The sequence below is a fragment of the Chiloscyllium plagiosum genome, chromosome 4 (assembly GCF_004010195.1).
Source record: "Chiloscyllium plagiosum isolate BGI_BamShark_2017 chromosome 4, ASM401019v2, whole genome shotgun sequence".
NCBI lineage: Eukaryota > Metazoa > Chordata > Chondrichthyes > Orectolobiformes > Hemiscylliidae > Chiloscyllium > Chiloscyllium plagiosum.
Genome location: NC_057713.1, coordinates 93,197,416 through 93,219,699, shown reverse-complemented (window position 1 = coordinate 93,219,699; position 22,284 = coordinate 93,197,416). Strand labels below are relative to the sequence as shown.

The 22,284-nt window shown below is 38.8% G+C and overlaps 1 long non-coding RNA gene across 2 annotated transcripts in view; it reads right to left on the bottom strand.

Moving 5' to 3' along the window:
• Nucleotides 1–22,284, bottom strand: part of LOC122549209 — a 77,778-nt gene that overhangs the window by 53,000 nt on the left and 2,494 nt on the right. Inside the window, exon 2 of one of the 2 annotated variants that reach the window (XR_006311460.1) lies at nt 20,223–20,354. This is a non-coding gene — a long non-coding RNA (uncharacterized LOC122549209). Of the gene's footprint in view, nt 1–20,222; nt 20,535–22,284 lie in introns of those variants that run through there. The other variant, XR_006311459.1, reaches the window with a different exon arrangement.

Here is a 22,284-nt window from a genome sequence, read left to right as displayed (position 1 = left end):
GACCCAGTCTTTATGTAGTACAGAACGTCATGCAATCACTGAGGTGGGATTGTCTTCTGATTGGCTGTTGATCTGACTCCATTCTCCGCCTTCTCGCATTCCCGGATGTCTAACCCCATGTGACCTCCTTCTGCCCGCAATACAGTCTCCACGTGACCTCCTCTTGCGCGCGAAACAGTCTAGCACATTCTGATCTGCGTTAACGGTTTTTTCTATTACACCGTGATATGACAGAGCACGATGTTCAAATCTTGCAGAACAAATGTGATTTACTTTCCACAGGTTTGATAGCATTTGGATTATCTGTCAGTCCTGTCACATTAACGTAATGGATTGAAGTTGAAAGGTTGTATGACTGGTGTTATATTAGGTGTAAATATGTGTGCATCTTGTGTTTGGGTATATTTGGAAATATTGAGAACTGCAGATGCTGAAGAGTCTGAGTAGATTGAGTGGCACTGGAAAAGGCACAGCAGGTCAAGCAGCATCTGAGGAGCAATAGAGTCGACATTTCGGGCAGGACCTGATGAAGGGTCCTGCTTGAAGTGTCGACTCTCCTGCTTCTCAGATGTTGCGTGACCTCCTGCGGTTTTTCCAGTGCCACACTCTATCAACTATGTATATATCTGTGCATGCATATGTGTATTCCTGCCTGTGTGTTTGCATGTATGCATGTCTGTATCCGTGTTGGGAATGTGACTATTCTACAATGTGAGGCATAGTATCTGAGTTCAATCGTGTCCTCAGTCAACACGCACAAGGATGCATGGCTATAGTAGCATCAGTGGACGGTGCTCACAAATAGTTTCTTTCTCTCTTTGCCTTAATGTTGTTCAAACCCCCAATAAAGCACCTCTACCGACTTTGTGATTCTATTGTAAACCCCAGATTCAATTTTGCACAGCCAATGGGTCCCATTGATGATCATCAGGTATACTATCTCCCTACAATAGGCAGAGAAGGAATCTTGTGGCACAATAGCAGTGTCCCTAACTTTGGGTTGTGAAGGACTGGGTTCATAATCCCACTTGCTCTTGAGGTGTGTCATAGCACTGTTAAATAGATTGATTAAAAATATGCACTTTAGGAAGGGAGCTATAGTACCAACAAATTAAGCATGCTCCTGTTCAGTTAATAAACTTTAAAGTTGTAAAATATACCTGAGTTTCAATAGCGACAGTAGCCTGCTGCTCAAATCAGCAATTCAACCAAGCATCAGAGAGAGAAAGCATAAAAAACACGGAACACATGAGCATATTGCAGGTGCCATACACATACAGCAAACATACACCTTGTATCAGAATCCCATCTTCCACAATGTCTTGGTGAAGAGTATCATTCGTAGTTACCCAAGATTAAGCATTAGTAATATAAAACTTTGTTCACTGTCATTGGGTCAAAATCCAGGCACTCCATCCCTAGCAAAACAATGGTGCAAAACGCCGCTCAACCCCACCTTCTGAAGAGCACTGAGGGCTGGGCAACAAATGCTGGGTGAGTTGACAACGTTCACATTCTTTTAACAAATAAAGTAAAAGAGTCATGGGCCTTTTGAGTTTACCCTGCAGGTAATCTCATCAATGCCTGTTGTGGAGACTGGTGTTCTGTTGAGACAGGTATTTTCTTGCTTACAGTATCCTAAATCACTGGACCAGTCAATTTACTCTTGACCATGTCCTGATTCTGCTGACATTGGTCATCCCACCACAATAGTGCTGCTATCGAGTCATATGCAATCCATCTGTGTAAGGGAAGAATTTCTCTCAATCTGGCGGCCAATCTGTGCTAATATTTGTAGACTTTGTACTTTGATGTTTAGATTAGATTGGCTATTTGCATTTACCGTCTATTGTTCCTTTACTGGTTAAACCAACTTGTTCACTTGTTCACTTCCTCAGTCATGCTACTTGAGAATTATTGCCCACCTAATACGATCACTGTCACTAGTACTGATAATGTTTCCTTGGAAAATTAAAAAATAGAAAATGTTCATCTTGAAACTTTATCAAGTCATCATCTGATATTGAATTTGGATCTGATTTGTTTGCCAGGCTATGTTGTCTGAACAACCATCGTTAAAAAAATCATCTTTGTGCTCAGATGGGTCATACTGTTCATTGTTATTATCATTATTTGCAATTTCTCACAAATATTGATGACTTTTGTCATTCAAACCCCACTTCAGTCTAGAATTGGCAAACATTTCTGCCAAAGCTATATAATCAAAACTTTCCATCCCATCTACAGCGTGAATAAGTTCTCTTATGCCAATATATGTAAACTCGAAAGACCCTGTCTTCTTTTTGAATTTGGCATGATTGTAGGTAGCACTTAGAAATTTTCCACCAATTGTCTCCTGACCAGTTGTTCAGTAATTAGCATTTTCTTGACCTATGGTTCTATGACTGGCTGTTCCTCGAACAGTTGGTCTCTGAACTGTTGGCCTTCAACCAATTCACTGTCAATTGCAACTAATTTAGCACCTTCTGCCATTAAATAATTTTAAGGTCAAGATATATATTCACGCTCAACAGTTAGAATTAATGATTGCAAATTACATTTATATTTTTTAACTCTGTGACATCCCTTGTGTTTTAGAGTTGCTTGTACTCTACTTTTAAATGGAAGATCTACACCTCTTAGCCATGTTGTTTCACTGTCATAGTCTGTTATCTCTGTTTCTTCATCCGTTATAAATGTCCTGATAATACGGAGATACTTGGCACCAATACAAGGATTAAAATTAATGAGATAGCCATTGACATAAACTCCTTCTTGCCAAATTATTGGCTCAAATTGTCTACTTAGGTATACACTTGATTTCTTTTTATTGTCGGCTACTCTACTTCATCAACAGCTCTGTTTAAGGGGCTGTTTGACCATTTGCTGCTTTGTAATTGCATCATACTACATCTTCTTCAAGTGGCCAGTAGCTTTACAGATAGAACATTACTTTTTGATTACTTGGACACTGCTTGTGACTGTGAAGTTTCTTTGTTCTACAATGTTGACAATGGCTCTTAGAATCTGTTGTCTGGCCTTCTCTCTAGTATTGGCTTCTTCTTTGTATCTTGTGGATTTTCATATATGACAAACTGAATGAATTCTATTGCTGTCCTGTCCTTTCCTCTTAGGATTGATATGCGCTGCGTCTGGACTTCTGCTTCACTCAACATCTGAATTACTTTCTCCAAAGTCATAACTTCTTTGAACTACAGTAAAACTGTCAAAGATTCATCTGTATTTCCAACAATAACTTTGTCTCTGAGGAATTTTGATTTCAAAGCTTCATTGTTACACTTCTCCACCAATCTGTAGAGACAACGAATGAAATTATCTTTGGATTCCCCTGGATACTGAATGCTTCAGTTAAATCTAGCTCTCAATCATTTTGTTTGTTCTTAGATTGAAGTAATTGTCAAATTTTAGGACTTAGAACAGAAGGATCATAGAATCCCCACAGTGGGGAAACAGACTGTTTGGCCCAATGAGTCCACCGATATGCTGAAGGGCATCCCACCCATACCCACCTCTCTACCCTATCCTTCTAACCCTGCAATTCCCATGGCTAGCCCATCTAGCCTGCACATCCCTGGATATTATGGGTGATTTAGCATGGCGATCCACCTAACCTGCATATCTTTGGCCTGTGAGAGGAAACTGGAGCACCCAGAGGCAACCCATACAGACATGTGGAGCATGGGCAAACTCTCTTCTGACAGCCACCTGAGCATGGAATTGAACCTGTGTCTCTGGTTCTGTGAGGCAGCAGCACTAATCATTGAGCCACTATATTGTCCCATCAAAAGAATTTGTGCCTTATTACATGCCTCATTGAGCTATAAACTGCCATAATCTCAATTGAGTACAAAGGTGTGCTTACTTTTTCAGCTTAACCTTCTAATTTATTGTCCAGTCTGAAAGTGATCCTATATCTTAAAAACAGTTTTCTCCAAGATGTCCAATTGTGTGTTCTAGTTGGCTCATCTCTGAAGCTAAATCTTTAAGGTAAACTATTTCTGCTAGTATTTGTCCAAATGTGATCATTTATTCTTCTTAGCCTAAATGTTTCCAATTCTGCAGTATGTAAATGTTTTATTCTGCTTGTTTTAGAGGATTTTGATTCTGTCGGGTTACAATGCTGCTTCTCTATACTGACTGGCTTTCCCATGCTTTTTCAAACAGAATGGAAGATTCCTACCTTGTGCAGTCTAATAATTCCATTTTACTAAATGAATCCCGCTGCCTGTAGTTTTAAAGCTAAATCCCATTCTTGAGACAATTTTCTCTCAATAGTTCACACAATCCACATATTGTTAATAACCCCCAGTGTCTTTATAGTTTATTTTAGCAAAAGTTTCTGTTTACTTTAATGGCTCCAATGAAGAAATCTCACTGTCTGTGGGTTAAATAAATTTTTTCCGTTTTATTATGGTTTCAATTATCGACTGCCTGCTCTCACTGGAACCTTTTTCTCCTTTTTTTCTTCTATTTGAGTCTTCTATCTACTTAGGCTTCTAAATTTCCCCTTTCTCACTTTAATTCTAACTTTGTGATCTTCCCAGTGCTGCAACCTTATTCCTTATTTATCAATGTGGCTCTTGATTTGCCTTAATGTAGCCTTGCATTGTGGTGCCCATTCACTCTGTGACAATGCATGCACTGAGCTCTAGGTATTTTACTTATTTCTAGCATTCCCAGCTTGTAAATGCTCTGTGGTTTTTTTAAAGGTTTCCATTTGCCCTTCAACTTTATTCATATAGCCTCCAACATTCATGTGTTCTCTGATTCAAGTCTGACTCAGTACTGTGCCTATAGTTCACTGGCAATGAACTCTGTAGCGACTAATTGAGACTACTGTTCCAGCTCCATATAGCATCTAGCTCACAACTTGCTTCTGCTCCTCTCTTAGCAAGTCTGAAAAGCTTTCAGCATTGGCTGTTATAGAATCATACAATCATAGAGATATACAGCAGAGAAACAAACTCATCCATGCCAACCAGATATCCCAATCTAATCTAGTCCCACTTGCCAGCACTTGGCTCATATCCCTCCAAATCTTTCCTATTCACATACCCATCCAGATGCCTTTTAAATGTTGCAATTGTACCAGCCTCCACCACTTCCTTTGGCAGCTCATTCCATACACGTACCACACTCTGCGTGAAAAAGTTGCCCGTGGGCGGCACGGTGGCAAAGTGGTTAGCACTGCTGCCTCACAACGCCAGAGACCCGGGTTCAATTCCTGCCTCAGGCAACTGTCTGTGTGGAGTTTGCATGTTCTGCCTGGGTTTCCCTCCGGGTGCTCCGGTCTCCTCCCACAGTCCAAAAATGTGCAGGTTAGGTGAATTAGCCATGCTAAATTTCCGTAGTGTTAGGTGAAGGGTTAAATGTAGGGGAATGGGTCTGGGTGGGTTGCTCTTCGGAGGGTCGGTGTGGACTTGTTGGGCCGAAGGGCCTGTTTCCACACTGTAAGTAATCTAATCTCTTTGATACCTTTCCCCTCTCACCCTAAACCTATGCCCTCTAATTCTGGACTCCCCACCCCAGGGAAAAGACTTTGTCTATTTATCTTATCCATGCTCCTCATGATTTTTTAAACCTCTATAAGGTCACCCCTCAACCTCTGACACTCCAGGGAAAACAGCCCTCGCCTATTCAATCTCTCCCTATAGCTCTAATCCTCCAACCCTGACAACATCCTTGTAAATCTTTTCTGAACCCTTTCAAGTTTCACAACATCTTTCTGATAGGAAGGAGACCAGAATTGCATGCAATATTCCCAACAGTGGCTTAACCAATGTGGATAGCCGCAACATGACCTCCCAACTCTTGTAATCTGTTGACTCTGCTTTGTTGAATCTTGCCACATATTGCTTGTCTGCAGGCTTCTCAAATGTTCAGCTCTTTAAGCTACCCAACACAAGTCATTCTCTTAAAAATGTGCCTGGAAAATTCTTTCATGTTCTCCTGAATTTGCACTATATGCATCCTTTTGTATGATACATTTAAATTACTATAAACCCTCAGAGTATACAGAGAGTGCACATAAATTGATCTTTTTCTGACTGATAAGTGGGAAGATGCAGATGTCTGTGTTGGGGCATTAGCTTTTCACAGCTAATGATGAGGGAAGTGAAGGCATGATAAGTAAATTTGCAGATGACCCAAAGATAGATAGGGAAGTATGGATTTTGAAGCCTTATTTTCCAAGGAGTGGCAATCACAATCAAAGAATTCCAAATTTTAAGTAGGAGATTCCAATTCGGGGTCTTCAGAAATACAATGTGTATCTTAAATCTGATAGACTCCTCATCATGTAGGACAATCAGTGAAAGTCAAATGGCATCCCATTTTCCACAGCATTACTTGCTGTGTTATGTTATTGATATTCTGTTCAGCATCATAGACAGCCACTTAAACAGCTAATGTGAAATGTTAAGTACATAAGATAGGTGTGAACTTAGGGTTTCAGTATGCCAGGTAAATAAGGTGCCAAGTTGGTAGTATCTTAAAGAGAATACTGTGAATGCTGGAAATCTGAAACAAATACGAAAAATACAGGAGAAACTTAGCAGGTCAGGCAGCATCTGTGGGGAGATAAACAGAATCCATGTAGATGGGATGTCAGTTGGTTATGGTTCCAGGTAAGTACAGTGCCCATTTGGTAGGACACTGGGTGGGTAGGTTGCCAAGGTACAAGGTGGGAAGGGAAGGGCACCTGGTAAGTAATGGAATGTTTACGGTAGGTCAGGGTGGGCAGGGGATAGTGGGTCCAGAGGGGAAAGAGGGGTTGTTGGCTTCAGTGAGGATGGGGCTGTCAGTTCCTGGGGAAAGAGATGTGTCAGGCGTTGGGTCCCAGAGGAGACAGAAGTGTCAGATTAGGTTCTGGAGGGTGTAAGTGGTCTGGCAGAGGGTTAGTTGAGGGGACTATTGTGAATTGGGGTTCACCTAAGTTCTTATGGTGTTATTAGTTTGGATGCAGCTTAATGTAGTCCTCAGTATTACCCTTTTTTAGTATCAAACACATTTTATTATAGCAACATCTAAGGACTGTTTGTTTGACTATGTGCCTGGTAAAATTTCCCACAGTCACGCTAACATTTGTGCCACAATGTGCCAGGCAATGACCATCTCCAACCAGACAAAACGCACCATCTCCCCTCTATCATCAGTTACATTGCCATCACTTAATTCCCCCACTATCAACATCCTGCAATTGCCATTCACAATAAACTGATCTGACACTGCCACATAAATTGTGTGGCTACAGTAACAGGCCAGAGGCTGGGAATTCAGTGGCCTGTAATTCACCCTTACATCCTCAAAGCATGGCCACCATTGGCAAGGCACAAGAGAGGAGTGTACTGTAATACTGTTGACCTGTTTGAATACTGCCATCTGGATTAAAGCAGCCAACTTATTTGGTACCTCACCTTCAACAATCATGCCCTTCACCAGTGGACAGCGGCAACAGAATGCACAGTGCACAGGTGCAGTGCAGAAACTCACCAAGGTTCCTTCAACATTGTTTTCCAAACCTACAAAATCTTCCACTTTGAATGACACAGGCAGCAGATGCATTGAGACACCACCATTTTTCAATCCTCTCCTAGCTACAAACAATCCTGACTTGCAACCACATTGCCGTCCTTCACTGTCACTGGGTCAAAATCCTGTAACTCCCTTCCTAACATCACCATAGGTGTAGTTAAATCAAGTGGACTGCAGTGGTTTAAGATGACAGTTTGACACCATGTTCCTCAAGACAACCATCAATGGGCGACAACATTGGTCTAACCAATTACACCCACGTGTCTTAAATCGTTAAAAAAAGACAGTCAGGAGCAAATGTTGCAAAGGGCTGTGAAACTTTCACTATCATTGGGCCTAATACTAATTTCAGGCAGATGACCTGGATGACTGCAGGTTCCATTGTTCAATATGGAATGCTGTGCAAAATAAGCACATATATGCCACATGCCATCTTGGATCCTACTGCACTCATTGTTTGTCTGAAAAATGAGTGCCGCATTATTGAATTTCTAGGACATTATCTCTGACAGCCACCAATCTATGACCGGAAAAGTAGGATTGGCTGTCATACCTTAACTAATTAATTGGATTTACCACTGAATCAGATTAAGTTTGTAACTTAGTTTTGTTAGGAGCAGGTTTGGTGACTCTGTCATCAATACTCATAATCTAAGAAGGATGGTCACTTTAAACAAAAACATGTTTCACTTCAATTTCAATACAATGTAAGGTCAACATGTGGATGCCATTTCAGTAGTTTGTAACACACATGGAGTACTTAATTTGACCAAACAATGAGTGCAGCAGGACTCAGTATGGTGTGTGGTGCTGGTGTGCTGATTCTGCACAGGGAGAGAACATTTCCATATTGATCAATGCAACCTACACTATATCAATCTGAGAAACAGTAATATAATAAATGTGCACGTGGTTCGAGTACGTAAGGCTTTTCAACTAACTTATGAGGTTGCATTTGCTCAAAGTTCACTAATATCAGCTTTTTTTTAACACCTATGGAAATAAAACTGGTGAGTACTTTTTGCAGCTAGTTTCTTACAGTTGGTGTGTCCAAATGTCAACTGTCACAGGCCTTGACAGAATATCAATTTAATAATGTAGCATCTGAAAGAATATTGAACTTGAAAAGCAGAACCTGAAGGTATATTGGATTTCTTATCAAAGACAAGCAACATTACCAAGTCATTTTCATGCTGAATCACAGGAAAATTCAAGACCCAATTACTAGCAATTTATCCCAATGGTGAGTGTTTATAGTGTTGAAACATTTTTAGGATTCTACTTAATTTTTGCACTCAAAATTACTCCACTTATCTTGCTTTGCGCTTCTAAGCTAAATTAGATGATTAAACATTATACAATCCAATTTTACCAAATGCACATAACATTAAATAAATGATATAAAAGTCAAGCGATATCTGAGGCAAATGAGAATCATTGTTCTGGATCTCTCAGTTTCTGATATTGTGCAGACTTTGTGAATTTGGAATATTTAAATAATAGGTACCTTTGTTGATTCACATATGATACCTGGTGCTCCAAAAATAAACAGGTTGCATAAGTGAATTTTCATTATGAATAAACAGTGCGAGTATATGATTCCATCTTCGCTGCCAAAGAACCAGTCTAAAATCTTGATTCTGCGAAATGATGATGTCACAGACCAAATTTATAAGTCTTCTTACTGAGCATGATTACTGTGCTTTCTATATGACACATTTGTCATCTTCCCTCAGAATGATTATTCCAATGTAAATAATCTCAGCAGCCACCATTTTTCATACATCTTAAAATATAGAAGCATTTTTTATTATACTTGCTCTGGATGATTTCTAAAGCATTATATTTCACTCATTTCACTTACACACATTATCGCAAATATTAAGTACAAATAAAGAAAAATACCCACTGATTTGCAATTTGTAATTGTCTTAGTTTCTTTTACAGCAACCCTGTAGCTTCTTAGATAAATTGATGACCTAGCTGAAATGAAGGTCTTGAAAAGAAAGGAAGTAGGCTGTGTGGCTTCCTCAAATCAGGTTTCCTGGACTTTGAATTTTAGGTGAATTTGAAGTTGGAACAAGCTATGGAGTGTCTTTCACCCACATTCAAGATATTGCTGTGGATACTTAAAGGCTTTTTTTTTTCTCAACTGGTTCAACAACTTTACGGTGAAACTTTATTTGTAAGAAGCTTCTTGCTTAAGTTTTAAAGAAGCCAATAAAATGGCATTCCTCAAATATCCAAACCCTTTTTCCAAAGTTGATGATTTGAATACATATCCTGTGCTGTTGTTTGATACTTTGAAATTCATCTGGTCTAATTTTGGTGAGGGACCTAATATTAGAAAGGAAGTTTGAAAGGTTCCATTTCACATTTGTGCAAAACACAGTGAGTTTCGATCTTTCTTTTTATTCATCATGAATCAAAAGGTGGAATGTTATTGCTCTGTTTGTTGATGGTACATCCTTAAACAAAAGTATGCGTGATTCCTCAGATAGCTATAAATGTCTATATTTAATTGACTATTTTCTGGATACTCAGGACTATCTGGATCTCAGAATACCAAAGATCACATGATTTGTACTCGACATTTTAAAATCCGGTTTGTTCAAAGTATTTTCTGAATAACCTATTCAATCGTGACAAGGAGGAAAACAACTTATTTTAAAACAAAAGGAACAGAAGGAAGCTTACTGAACTGGAAACCATCTTTAAGATTTATCTGGACAGGCACTAACTATAGCAGCAAGTTACATATATATAGCACCCTCAGCATAGTAAAACATTCAAAGATGCCTCGCAGGAGATTTGTCTGACAAAATTTGACACCAAGCAGCGTACGAACATATCAGGACAGCTGATCAAATGCCCAATTAATGTGATAGGTTTTCAGGAGTATCTTATGTGTGGATGAGTTCGGTGAAGTGAATATAATCTGTTGACAAAGTCTAACATGGGACCCTTGTTAAGAAGGTAAGAGCCAATGGGATCCAGGACAATTTGGAAAATTGGATCCGAACTTGGGCGCAGTGATAGGAGGCAGAAAGTGCTGGTCAAAGATTGTTTTTGTGATGGAGACTTGTGTCCAGTGTCATACCACAAGGTTATGTAATGGGCTCCTTTCTGTTCATAACACACTTTAATAACCCCTAAACACAAATGTAAGAGTATTGATCAGTGAGTTCACAGTTGTCATGACAATTGGTGATGTGGTAAATGGTGAGGTCGAAAGCCTTAGACTACAAGATACAGATCGGCTGGTCAGATGGGCAGGTCAAGTTTGAGGAAATCGATTTTGGAGGGACTAACAATGCAAGTGAGTACATGATGAACTGTAGGACCCTACAAAGTACAGAAATTCACAAAGATATTGTTGTGCATGCCCAAGCATCCTTACAGGCAATAGAACAGCTGGGTAAGGTAGTTATCTGCCATTTTTAGCCTAGGCATTGAATACAACAGCAGGGATGTTATGCTGGAGCTATATGAGATGTTAGTTAGATCACCACTGCACTATCGGAAGGATGTGATCGTGCTGGAGACGGTGCACAGGGATTTCATTGGGATGTTGCCTTGGCTGGAGCATTTCAGCTAAGAAGAGAGATTGGATAGGCTGGGGGTAATTCCCTTAGAGCAACGAAGACTGAGGGGGAGCCTGATTAGTATGTAATTTGTACAAAAATATGAGGCATATACATAAAGTAGATAGGAAGAAACATTTTACCTAGTAGAGAAGACATAGATTTAAGGTAAAGATTATAGGAAGGATATTATTAAGCGTGAGAGAGGGTGAAAAAAGATTTACCAGGATGTTGCCAAGCAGGGAGGTTTTAGTTGTAAAGAAAGGAGGGATAGGCTGGGACCTTTATCACTGGAGGGTGAGAGGTGACCCTATAGAGGTTTATAAAATTAAGACGGGTACAGATAGGGTTAATGATAGGTGTCTTTTGCCTAGGATGGGGACATACCTAAAAGGTAAGAGGAGAGAGATTTAAAAAAGACATCAGTGGCAAATCTTTTACACAGATTTGCATGTGGAATGAACTTCCTGAGGAATTCATGAATGCGGGCACAGACACAACATTTAAAAGACACTTAGATAAGTGCTTGAATAGGTTTGGAGGGATATGGGCCAGGTGCAGGCAGGTGGGACTAGTTTAGTTTGGGATTATGTTTAGCATGGACTGCTTGGACCAAAGGACTGTTACCATGCCATCTAACTCTATGACTCTATGACAGGATGTTTAGAGGGAACTTAAGGAGAATTTCTTTCATCCAAAGTGGTGGGCATGTGAAACTCATTGTCTGAAAGGATAGTGAAGGCAGGAGCCATCACAACATTTTGGATGTATTTCGATGATCACTTGAAGCATATAAGCAATGAGCCTAACTTCGGTGGTCATGAAGTGCATTGAAAGGCTGGTCATGGCATTAATCAACTTCAGCCTCTCCACCACTCTTGACCCACTCCAATTTGCCTATCAGACCAACAGATCCACGTCAGATGCCATATCACTTGCCCTTCACTCCTCTCGTACAGCTACTCCTCTCGTAAGAATTCTACTCATTGACTACAGTTCAGCCTTCAACACTATTATCCCTTCAAGACTGTTTACTAAACTTAGTGATCTTGGACTAAGCCCCACCCTCTGCAACTGGATCCTCAGTTTCCTGACCCACAGGCCACAATCAGTGAAGATTGGAGACAATATTTCATCCTCACTAACACTCAACACTGAAGCCCCCCAGGGTGCATACTCAGCCACCTACTGTACCCACTGTATACCCATGACTGCGTCGTCAAATACCGGACTAATGCCATTTACAAGTTCACTGATGACACTGCCATAGTCAGTCGAATCTCAGAGGCGACGAAACAGATTACAGATGGAAGGTGGAAGACCTGGAAAAATGGTGCACTGAGAACAACTTAGCTCTCAATGCCAACAAAACCAAGGAACTCATTAATGACTTTCGGTGGGATGTTACTCATGCCACCCACCTCCACACACACACACACACACACCACCACCCACCCACCACTCCACAGACACACACACACACATATTAACAGCAAAGAGGTGGAACAAGTGGAGAGTGTCAAGCTTCTGGGAGTGGTCATCCACAACAAGCTTTCTTGGACTCTTCATGTGGACGCATTGGTTACAAAGGCCCAACAACGTCTCTTCTTCTTCAGGCAGCTGAGGAAATTTGGCATGACCGTGAATACCCTTGCCAACTTTTATACGTGCGCCATTGAGAGCATTCTGTCTGTATGTATCGCTACCTGGTATGGCAATTGTATCATTCAAGATCAGAGATGGTTACAGAGAGTGGTGAACTCGGCCCGGACAACCACAAAGGCCAACCTCCCATTTATAGAATCCATCTACCAGGCCTGTTGTCAAGGAAAGGCCGCCAGCATTCTTAAAGATCCAGGTCAGGCAGCATCCAGGGAACAGGAGAATCGACGTTTCGGGCATAAGCCCTTCTTCAGGAAGAAGGGCTTATGCCCGAAATGTCGATTCTCCTGTTCCCTGGATGCTGCCTGACCTCCTGCGCTTTTCCAGCAACACATTTCCAGCTCTGATCTCCAGCATCTGCAGACCTCACTTTCTCCTTCTTAAAGATCCATCCCATCCTGGCAATGTTTTTCTACAACCTCTACCATCGGGGAAAAGGTACAGAAGCCTGAACACACCCACACCAGCCGGTTCCAAACAGTTTCCACCCTATTGTTGTTAGAATACTGAATGGACTCAAAAACCCTTAACATTCATCTGTATCTGTGTTTTTGTTTTTGTCGCTGTTTACCTATTATTTACTATCTATGCTACTTAACTATGTGATCTGCCTGTATTGCTCGCGAGAGAAAGCTTTTCACTGTGCCTCAGTACACGTGACAATAAATTCAATTCAGTTCAATTCAATTCAGCCTAGTGCTGCAAAATGGGTCTAGAATAGATTGGTGCTTGATGACCAGTATGGACATAATGTGTCAAAGGGCCTCCTTCTGTGCTGTATAACTCTGTGACTCAATGATACTATGGGTTGAGGGCAGAATTGATTAGGGGACAGGCTGCTAAAGACTCAGCCACAAACTGTAGAGCAACTAAAGTCAGAGAGGCCAAGGGAATATCTTCCTGAGTAAACAGCCTGCTCTTTAAACAAAAGACATTCATCTAATTCACCACAATTGCTTGAATAAAACAAAAAACAAGATCATGCACTATAGCAGTTGGAATTTGAAGAGGGATCCTAATCCTAATTCATGCACCGAATTGCATTGTGGTAATCCTGATTTCCAACCATACAGTCCATTTCTACCTTATTGGTGGAGGTTTGTAATCTCCTGCCAGTACTACTTTGGTCAACTGGACAACGTTTGTGCAAATTCAGGAATACTGTCTTTAAATATGTATTAATTATTTAATTAGTGAATTAAAACGTAAGAATTATTATGGTAAAATGGTTTCTTAATTTCATGTTTAGATCAATGTTTACACTCAATATGCTCATAAAACTTTTCTTTCAAAAATTCTAAAATTAAGAATGTGAATTTACTCAAGAATAAAGCCAATTATCAGACCATAAAATGGAGGAGCAGAAGTAGCCCATTTGGCCAATTGAGTCTGCTCTGCCATTGAATGAGATCATGGCTGATCTCATTGCCTTGAATATAATTAATGGCCCAGCCACTATGACCCTCTGTGGTAAAGGGTTCTATAGATACATTGCTTCTGAAAGTAAAAGGTCTTTCTCATATCTGTCCCATTGGGTGATCTCTTACTCTTAAAATTAGACCTTCTAGTCCTGGACTCTCCCACAAATATAAACAACCACTCTACACCTGCCCTATTAAGTCCCCTCAGAATCTTATATGTTTCAATAAGGTTGCCTCTCATTCTTCTCAACTCCAATGAGCCCAACCTGCTTGACTTCTCCTCATAAGACATTCTTTTCTGCACCCAAGATCAACCTGCCTTCTTGGACTGCCTCCAATGCCAGTATACTTTTTCTTAGATAAAGGGCCTAAAACTGTTCACAGTATTCTAGTTGCAGTCTAATTAGTGTCTTGTATAGTTTGAGCAAGACTTCCCTATTTTAACTTTCATTCCTATTGAAATAAAGGCTAATATTCCATTTGCCTTCCCCATTAACTGTTGAAATTGTATGCTAGCAGGTATGGTGTGGATTTTAGAAAGCTGTGATTTTGTTATCACTCTTTCAGGTGTGAGAAGATCCCAGAGCAATTCTGTAATTTTATGCCCTTGCCGCTGTATAAAGGTTGCAATATAGGTGCATCAATTTTGCAATTACTTGCCAATTTCTATTTTGCCCTGATGCTAAACATCACGTATAAATGTAAAGATGGGCATGATTGGATTCCTAATGGAGTTGTAAACAAAGGGAAACTGGCTTCCTATTTAATTATCCTCCTATTTCAAGAGGAACTTCTTTACCCAGGGAGGGTTAAGAATGTGGAACTCACTTCTGTATGGAATAGTTGATGCAAAGATAGATACAAAATAAAAAGCTAGATAAACATATGAGGGGAAAGGCAATGGAGGATTTTGCTGACAGTGAAAGGTGAAGTTGGGCAGGAGGAAGTTTGTGTGGAACTTTACTATTGGCATGGACCAGTTAGGCTGAATGGTCTGTTCTTGTGCTGTAAATTCTCTGTAATTTCTATAAGCTCCCCTAGCACTGCATAGACTAAAAATTCAATGCAGTATTAAATCTAAGTTACAAACTGCTCAAAAGGTATAGTGGACCTCCTGGATACTTCTTGAAAAAATCTTATGGTTCATCTAAATGTTTGAATTATTCACAGGCAAGAGAGAGATCTGTGCAATATATCTATAATATGCAGGTAATGGTAAGTTCACTATGGTCCTACTGAATCATACAGCTGCTCTCTCATTATAAAGAGACGACTGGTGGTGGTTTAACCTGAGCGTCACTATGCCTCAGGTGAGGGGAGAGGTTGAGAAGGAGAGTCTTTCATATCATCCTCAGCTGCTGTGGGAATTAAGTCCACACTGCTGGTGTCACACTGCATGGCAAATTAGCTGCCAAGCTAAGTGAGCTAACTGGCCCCCTCTAACATGTAGAACTCTCCAAAGGCAGGCAGTTAGAATTTCAACAAAGCAGAAGCCATGTATGTAAAATAAAAATTGGCTTGCTAAAACCTGATTTACAAAGACAAGTCTAAATTGGATAGGTACTGTGTAAATGTACCCTATAATCACAGCAAGTGCAAAACAAATTTACAGTATTCTTAAAACTAAAAATTTTGATTCCCTGGGCACATTTAATTTGATTGAAAAACCTACTGTCTTCTCAACTCACTGCTAATCATTTAAACAACTTGCATTTATATACGGTCTTTAACATAGAACAATGTACCTGAATGCTTCACAAAAGTTATAATCAAACAAAATGCACAATAAGCCAGAATTGGAGGAATGTAGCAATCTTGGAGGATGGGGTAGTGGATCTGGAAGAGATTTCAGAGTTAGGGAAAAATAAGGGAAAGGAGGGATCTGAAGACAAAGATGACAATTAAAAATCAAAGAACATTCCAAATACGAGCCAATGTAGGTCAACAAAGGGATAAAGGATTAATGGGACTTGGTCTGAGATAGTGTACAGGCAGTGATGTTTACAGAGGGTTATTGGCAGGAATCTAACCTGAAGTGCTTTGGAATAGTCAAATCTATAGGTAACAAAGATATGGTAGGCTGAAGCAGAGGCAAATATGAACAACATTATGACGTTGTATATAGGAGTTCAAATATACATATTAAGACATGAATGGAATTTATCTAAAGAAATTGAGAAATATTACGCCAATGATAAGTACAAATGTATTATATAATTTATTTTGCCAGTTTTCTGCGATTATTCTCTACCCTTTGCTCCTGAAGGTTTTGATCCAGACTAGGGGATAGTTCAACCTGGTCACTTTCCAAGACCTCACCTAATAACCATTACTTCTATTAAAGTGGAATAGTAAGTGCAGGCAATTCCTCCAAGAGGGCACTACACCAAAGGTTAGCTCAGCCCTAATCTGAGGATCACAATATGCATCTTTCTGATGGAGGCATGTGATAGGAATTAGGATTTTTTTTGTTTCTCTCCTGTGTAGTTCAGGCTGTTGAAGCTAATAACGGCAAAACTGCTGTCACTTCAGTGGGCTCAGTTGACTCATCACTTCCTGAAACCTCCAGGCCTCTTAAATTGCGAGTTTTCCCTTTCCCTAACCAACTACTCCACCCCAGAGCAGCCCTTTGCAAGTTACCAACTCAGATGGATTGTGTTGTCCTTTATAATCCAAACTAAATGTGTTTAAGAAATGTATTTTCTGTGTGTCACAGTTAAAATCTCTGCAAAACTATTATTAAATCAGATAGGTTTAACTCTAGACTGACTCGGTGGACCATTATCCTTCAAAACAGCAATAATGCTGGAGCCACAGTGGACTAGAAAGGTTTGAGTCGTCGTAAAGAGGAGTGAATGTGTGTATGTGTAAGTGTGGTACATGTCGATAAATGAAAGATTTTCCATTGCTATTCCACCACTTTACATGATAGGTAGGAAGTAATGTGAAGAAGCCTCTTTCACCTTATGGCATACAATGCTTATTTAATGTAAAGTGAGGGAGAATGTTGGGAAGTGAAAGAATCTGATTAAAATAAGCACCACAAAACACTGTTAAAATATTTAAGTAGTCAAAAGATGCTTAGAGCTCACTTTATCAATGTTGAAATTTCCTGACGTTAAAACAAATCTTAAACAGGATTACAGTTACAATTTCAAATCATCACAAGTGAAAGTACAATTGAACGGTTATAAATGATTGTATTCATCATGCGTGAGAAATTCAAACCGAAGGGCAGAACTGCACAGAATGGATAGCAAACTGGCTACAAACTGTCTTTTGTCTATTAAAATGTTATTTAAAAGAATAAAAAAGAGAATTTGTCAGGATTACTAAGTACACATCATAAGGATATTCAAGAAGGATATTCAGTAAACTGTCCTTCATTTTAGCGTGCCTACAGGAGAAACACAACATGCTAGAAAATACCAGCTAGTTATTCTGGTAACATAATGATTGTGTCGCTTTTTTGAGAAAAACCATGCTCAACTTTTTTTTGGGAAAAACCTGATAGAAAACTAAACACATCTAATTTATTTTGTGAAACAAAATACAAAATATATATTTTTTAAACAGTTAAATAAAATTATAATTATTTACTAGCATACAATAACTACCAATCATGACACTTTGGCTTAAATATAAATAGGGATGTTTATTTATCATGGTTTATTTGTTTTTGAATTACTAAATATTCATTCTAACTCAATTTTAGCAATCCAAAATTGCTGAGTTTATAAGATGTGCATTTCAGACAGATACAAAGTGATGTTAAGAAGCATCTTCTATCATACGGTGTGCAATTATTATTTAATGTTAAAGAGGGGAGAATGTTCTGAGTTAGAAAGGATTTTCCTTAAAATAAGCACCACTTGATAGTATTAAAGCATATAAATGTACATCCCATTTTATTAAAGTTGTGCTCATTTGACCCTAAATTAAAGTGTTAAAGGGAATTACAGTGATAACTTCAAAGGTAGTAAGGTATTTTAAAATTAAACATGTTGTCAATGCAGCCAAGATCCAGGCCTTGTCACTGAATTAACAAAGCATTATCACACTGTACTAAGATAGGCACTGGTTAAAATTGTCATTTTTAATCTTTGCTAAAAACATAAGCACTATTTGGTTATATTTGTGTAACAAACATGTGGTCAGTCACATGACAGCACACCTCTGCTGTTGAGGTTTTTATTGTTATTACTCCAACAGTGACATTTGACCTTTTTTAACTGCCTGTGTGTAGTGGAGTGTTCAGAGCTCACACCTGGTGTATGTAATAAAGCACAGCATGCATGAATAATGAAGGAATGTTTGTGAAACTTCACTGAGTGGCAACTGCCTGTGACAAGCTTTCTTCCACAGCCAGCCAGTCCTCTCAATACAAGCACCAACAGATATACAAAACAGTAAAGAACTTGTTAAATACTTAAATAATTAATCAAATGAATAGCAAATATATCTTTTGTTTTCAACCCAAACAGTAACATTGCAAACCAAAGTATTACTTCAATTTAATCAATTGATAATTAATGAATTTCAGCAACAGTTGCCCAAAGCATAATCTAGCAAAGAAAATTGCATAGGCATTTTCTATTTTTGGGCTATTTTCATAATTAGTTTTGCTGTTAATGTCACAATATTGATAGTTCTATTCAACCCGACTGCAAATTGCAATGTCCTTCTTCACAAAGGTGACACTTGCTTTCACTCGGGATGAATTAGTATTTAATTATTAAGTTTAAAACTGAATTAATAAAATATTAAATTAATAAAAGTAGATCTAATGTTCTGAAGCATAATGTAAGTATATGTAAAAAGAAAGCACAAATTATAAACTTGATTCAAATGTTAGTTCAAATATTAGTTATATGGAAAATAATTAATATGCCAGCGCTTTAAGTAATTGTGTTGACCAGTTATAAAGTTTAACCTTTTTTTTACTTCCATGTTTGCCATGTGAGTTACTGGCACTAACATGTTGCTTATTTTAGCGTTTGAAAGCTAAATTGAATGTTTTCAATTTTCATATTCAACCTATGATTTTTTTGTACATTGCACATTTTAATCTACAAGGATTTGTTTTCCTAAGTTTCAGTCAAATAAGCTGTGAACCTTTTGGAGATAGAGAGAGTTTAACTGAGAGCTGCAAAGCAGCAGGCTGAAAAGACAGAAGTTGAAGACAGTTGCTCAATAGTTTTAGGTTTCTTGTATATTTTCAAACTCCCCACATGCAAATGCAAAAACTGCCCATTTAACTGAATCCCAATTTCATCACTCTTAATTGCTTGCAATTCAATCTAACTTGCAATTCTAAACCTAACAAATATCTAATTTCACTATCTGTATTAAATCTGAAGTACTTCACTATTTACAGATTATTGAAAAGTTACCTGTCATCAAGTAAGTCAAACATTTTACATTCAAGCAAAATTACTCATTAGCCTGAGCATGTTGATATATTTCACTAGATAAATGAGGGGTAGATTTTAAAATGTTGATGAGCCACGAAAGGGAAAAGCCTATACAAGTTATGCCTGATTTAAATGCTATGAAAATAGTTTGCAATACATTTGTAATTCAACAATTATACTGGATTTTAATTAATATTAGCATTTTCAGTATACCTTAAAGATTCAAAATTCAAGAAACCTGCTTATACATTTCCCATTCTCTCGTTTTCATTTTTACCTTCTTTGCCTGAACAACTACAACTATTCAAAGTTTATATCTTGCTTAAAAGAGCGATCTATTATGTTTGCAGTGCATCAATCCAGAATCGGAGTGGTAGGAGTGTCTGCTGAATAGACTGGAGGAGATTGATGTGTGCTCCAAATGTGACCTTCCTTGATAAAGAGTATCAGCATATCCTTTTGTCTTTAAGTTAGCCAGTTGCTACTCTAGCTCCCTGCCACAGTTGAAGCTGCGCGTGTACGACCTATAATCGCCTATATTTTCCAACAGTTAACACATTAGATCAGACTACCAAGTGTATACGAACCCTGGTTGATGCATCACTTGAAATACTTCTGAGCGTGAAAGCGTTCTTCCTGCCTGAGCAGTTTAAAGTACCTTGCAGAAGCAGACAGATTGTGTCGTCGGTGCCCAGCTGTATCATTCTGAGCTTCACCTCCTACTAACGAACATCAAGAAAACAAACGTAATTAGGGTGGCCTCAGTTATTCAGAACTCTTGGGCTTCTTAACAAAAACAAAAGAGGAGCTGAGGAAGTGGGGAGAAAACAAACGCAAAAAAACCCCCTGAAATAAAGGCAATTTTTCAGGAATCCAAGTGTGCCTATTTTAATAAATGCTTACGATCGCAGAAATGTGTAATATGTGAATTATTAACAGCAAAACTTGTAAAAATGAATATTCTTGTAATCTTTCCATTGGTCCTTTCTTCTTCAGGCTGTTTGTTTGAGGATTACATTCCACTTGCAAAAAGAGACTGATTTTCTGAAATTATTTTCTGCAAACTATTCGGTGGTGTACTCTCGGTGCAAAGTACAGTAGCTCGATTGACAGACTTTGTTTCACTCAAGTTAAACGTTTGTTATGTTTTAGAATTGCACTCGAGAATTAACATCAACAAAAATGATGGGCTGCTGAATTTAACCTACAAATAAACCGCAACATGAGGAGTAGGTAGGTTTCAGTGCAAACTTTAAGCCAGGTGCAATATTTTTAGAAGTTGTCGCGATGTGGAAACTGAAATCATATTTTTGTGTGGGGGAGGGGTTTCACAATATTCATATTTTTACTTTGCAGAGCAGGCGAGATGCTTCGTCTGACATTGTTATATTTTGCGATTGTCCTTCAAAGAGATAGCAAGTTTGTCCAAAAGTGCGCTTGCAGTTCAGTTACATGACTAGCTTAACTAGTTGTAAATAAAACCTTTATCGATAGACAGCATGGCGTGTTTATTGAAATTATATCGTCCTCAGCCATTCTTACTTCATAGGGGATTTTTAAGGCATTGCCCCGTTTCTGATTTCATACCACCAAGTAATTGTTAATAGATTGAATAACGCATCTTCCTTCTAAAATAAAGCCAACGTTGTGAGAACAAGGCGGAATTTCGATATTTACATATTTCACACGCACATAGAAATTATGCGTTTGTTTTTTTTTGCTGTTGCTTAACATATAATAAATGATTGTCTTCCCAAACGAAGATTTAAATAAACTAAAACTAGTTTAGTATAAGAGCCAGCGTGTCAGTTGAAAGTGAGTGAGAGGGAGAAAAATAATAATAGTCCGGTCGGGAAAGAACAAGCCTGCAGCAGCACGTCGAGGGCTTCTTGTGTGTGTGTCTGGTGTCTCTTTACTCAAATGGTTTTAGGAACTGATCAATAACTTTGATAAGTGCTTCATTTTGCACGGCGAATCTGAAAGGCTTTTTTTTTGCAAAAAGTTGAAATGACAGTTTTTTTCTCTCTCTCCCTCATCTCCCTCCACCCCCACCGATCATCGGCCAATAGAGATGAGCTAGTCAGATAATAAGGCAGCACTTTAATCTGGAGCAGATCTTTATTCTGGCGCCTTTGTAATGATATTGATGATGTTGGGATAGTAGAGTTTTTGGAGGGGGGCATAAACAGCAGAGGAGTAAGTCTCCTGATAAAGCACTATAGCCTCTCCAGCTATTCATCATAAGTCTGTACGAAGCAGATAGGTCAAAAGAAATTATATTCTACTAAATAGTGTGTCCTCTTATCTCTCCTATACCAGGGGAATATGGCACAAGGCAATCGATACAGTAGCTGCTGTATGGTTCTTGCAATTATCAATAGCTGATTTTCTCTCTCTCTCTCCAGCTCTTCTCGAGCTGGATTCGAGAAGGTTGGTTAATAATAACCTACTAGATGGGACCACAAACATCAATCAAACAATAGTTCTTTTCGTAAGGGAATGAAAGAAGCTTTGAGGAATCCCAACAAGCAAACCCCCTACCCCTCCAAAAAAAATGAGTACAATTTATGTTTGACAGACTGTTTGGTTTTTTACAGTGTTGGAACAAACTGAGATTTCCATTTGATGGAAAGATAGATCATCGTGATT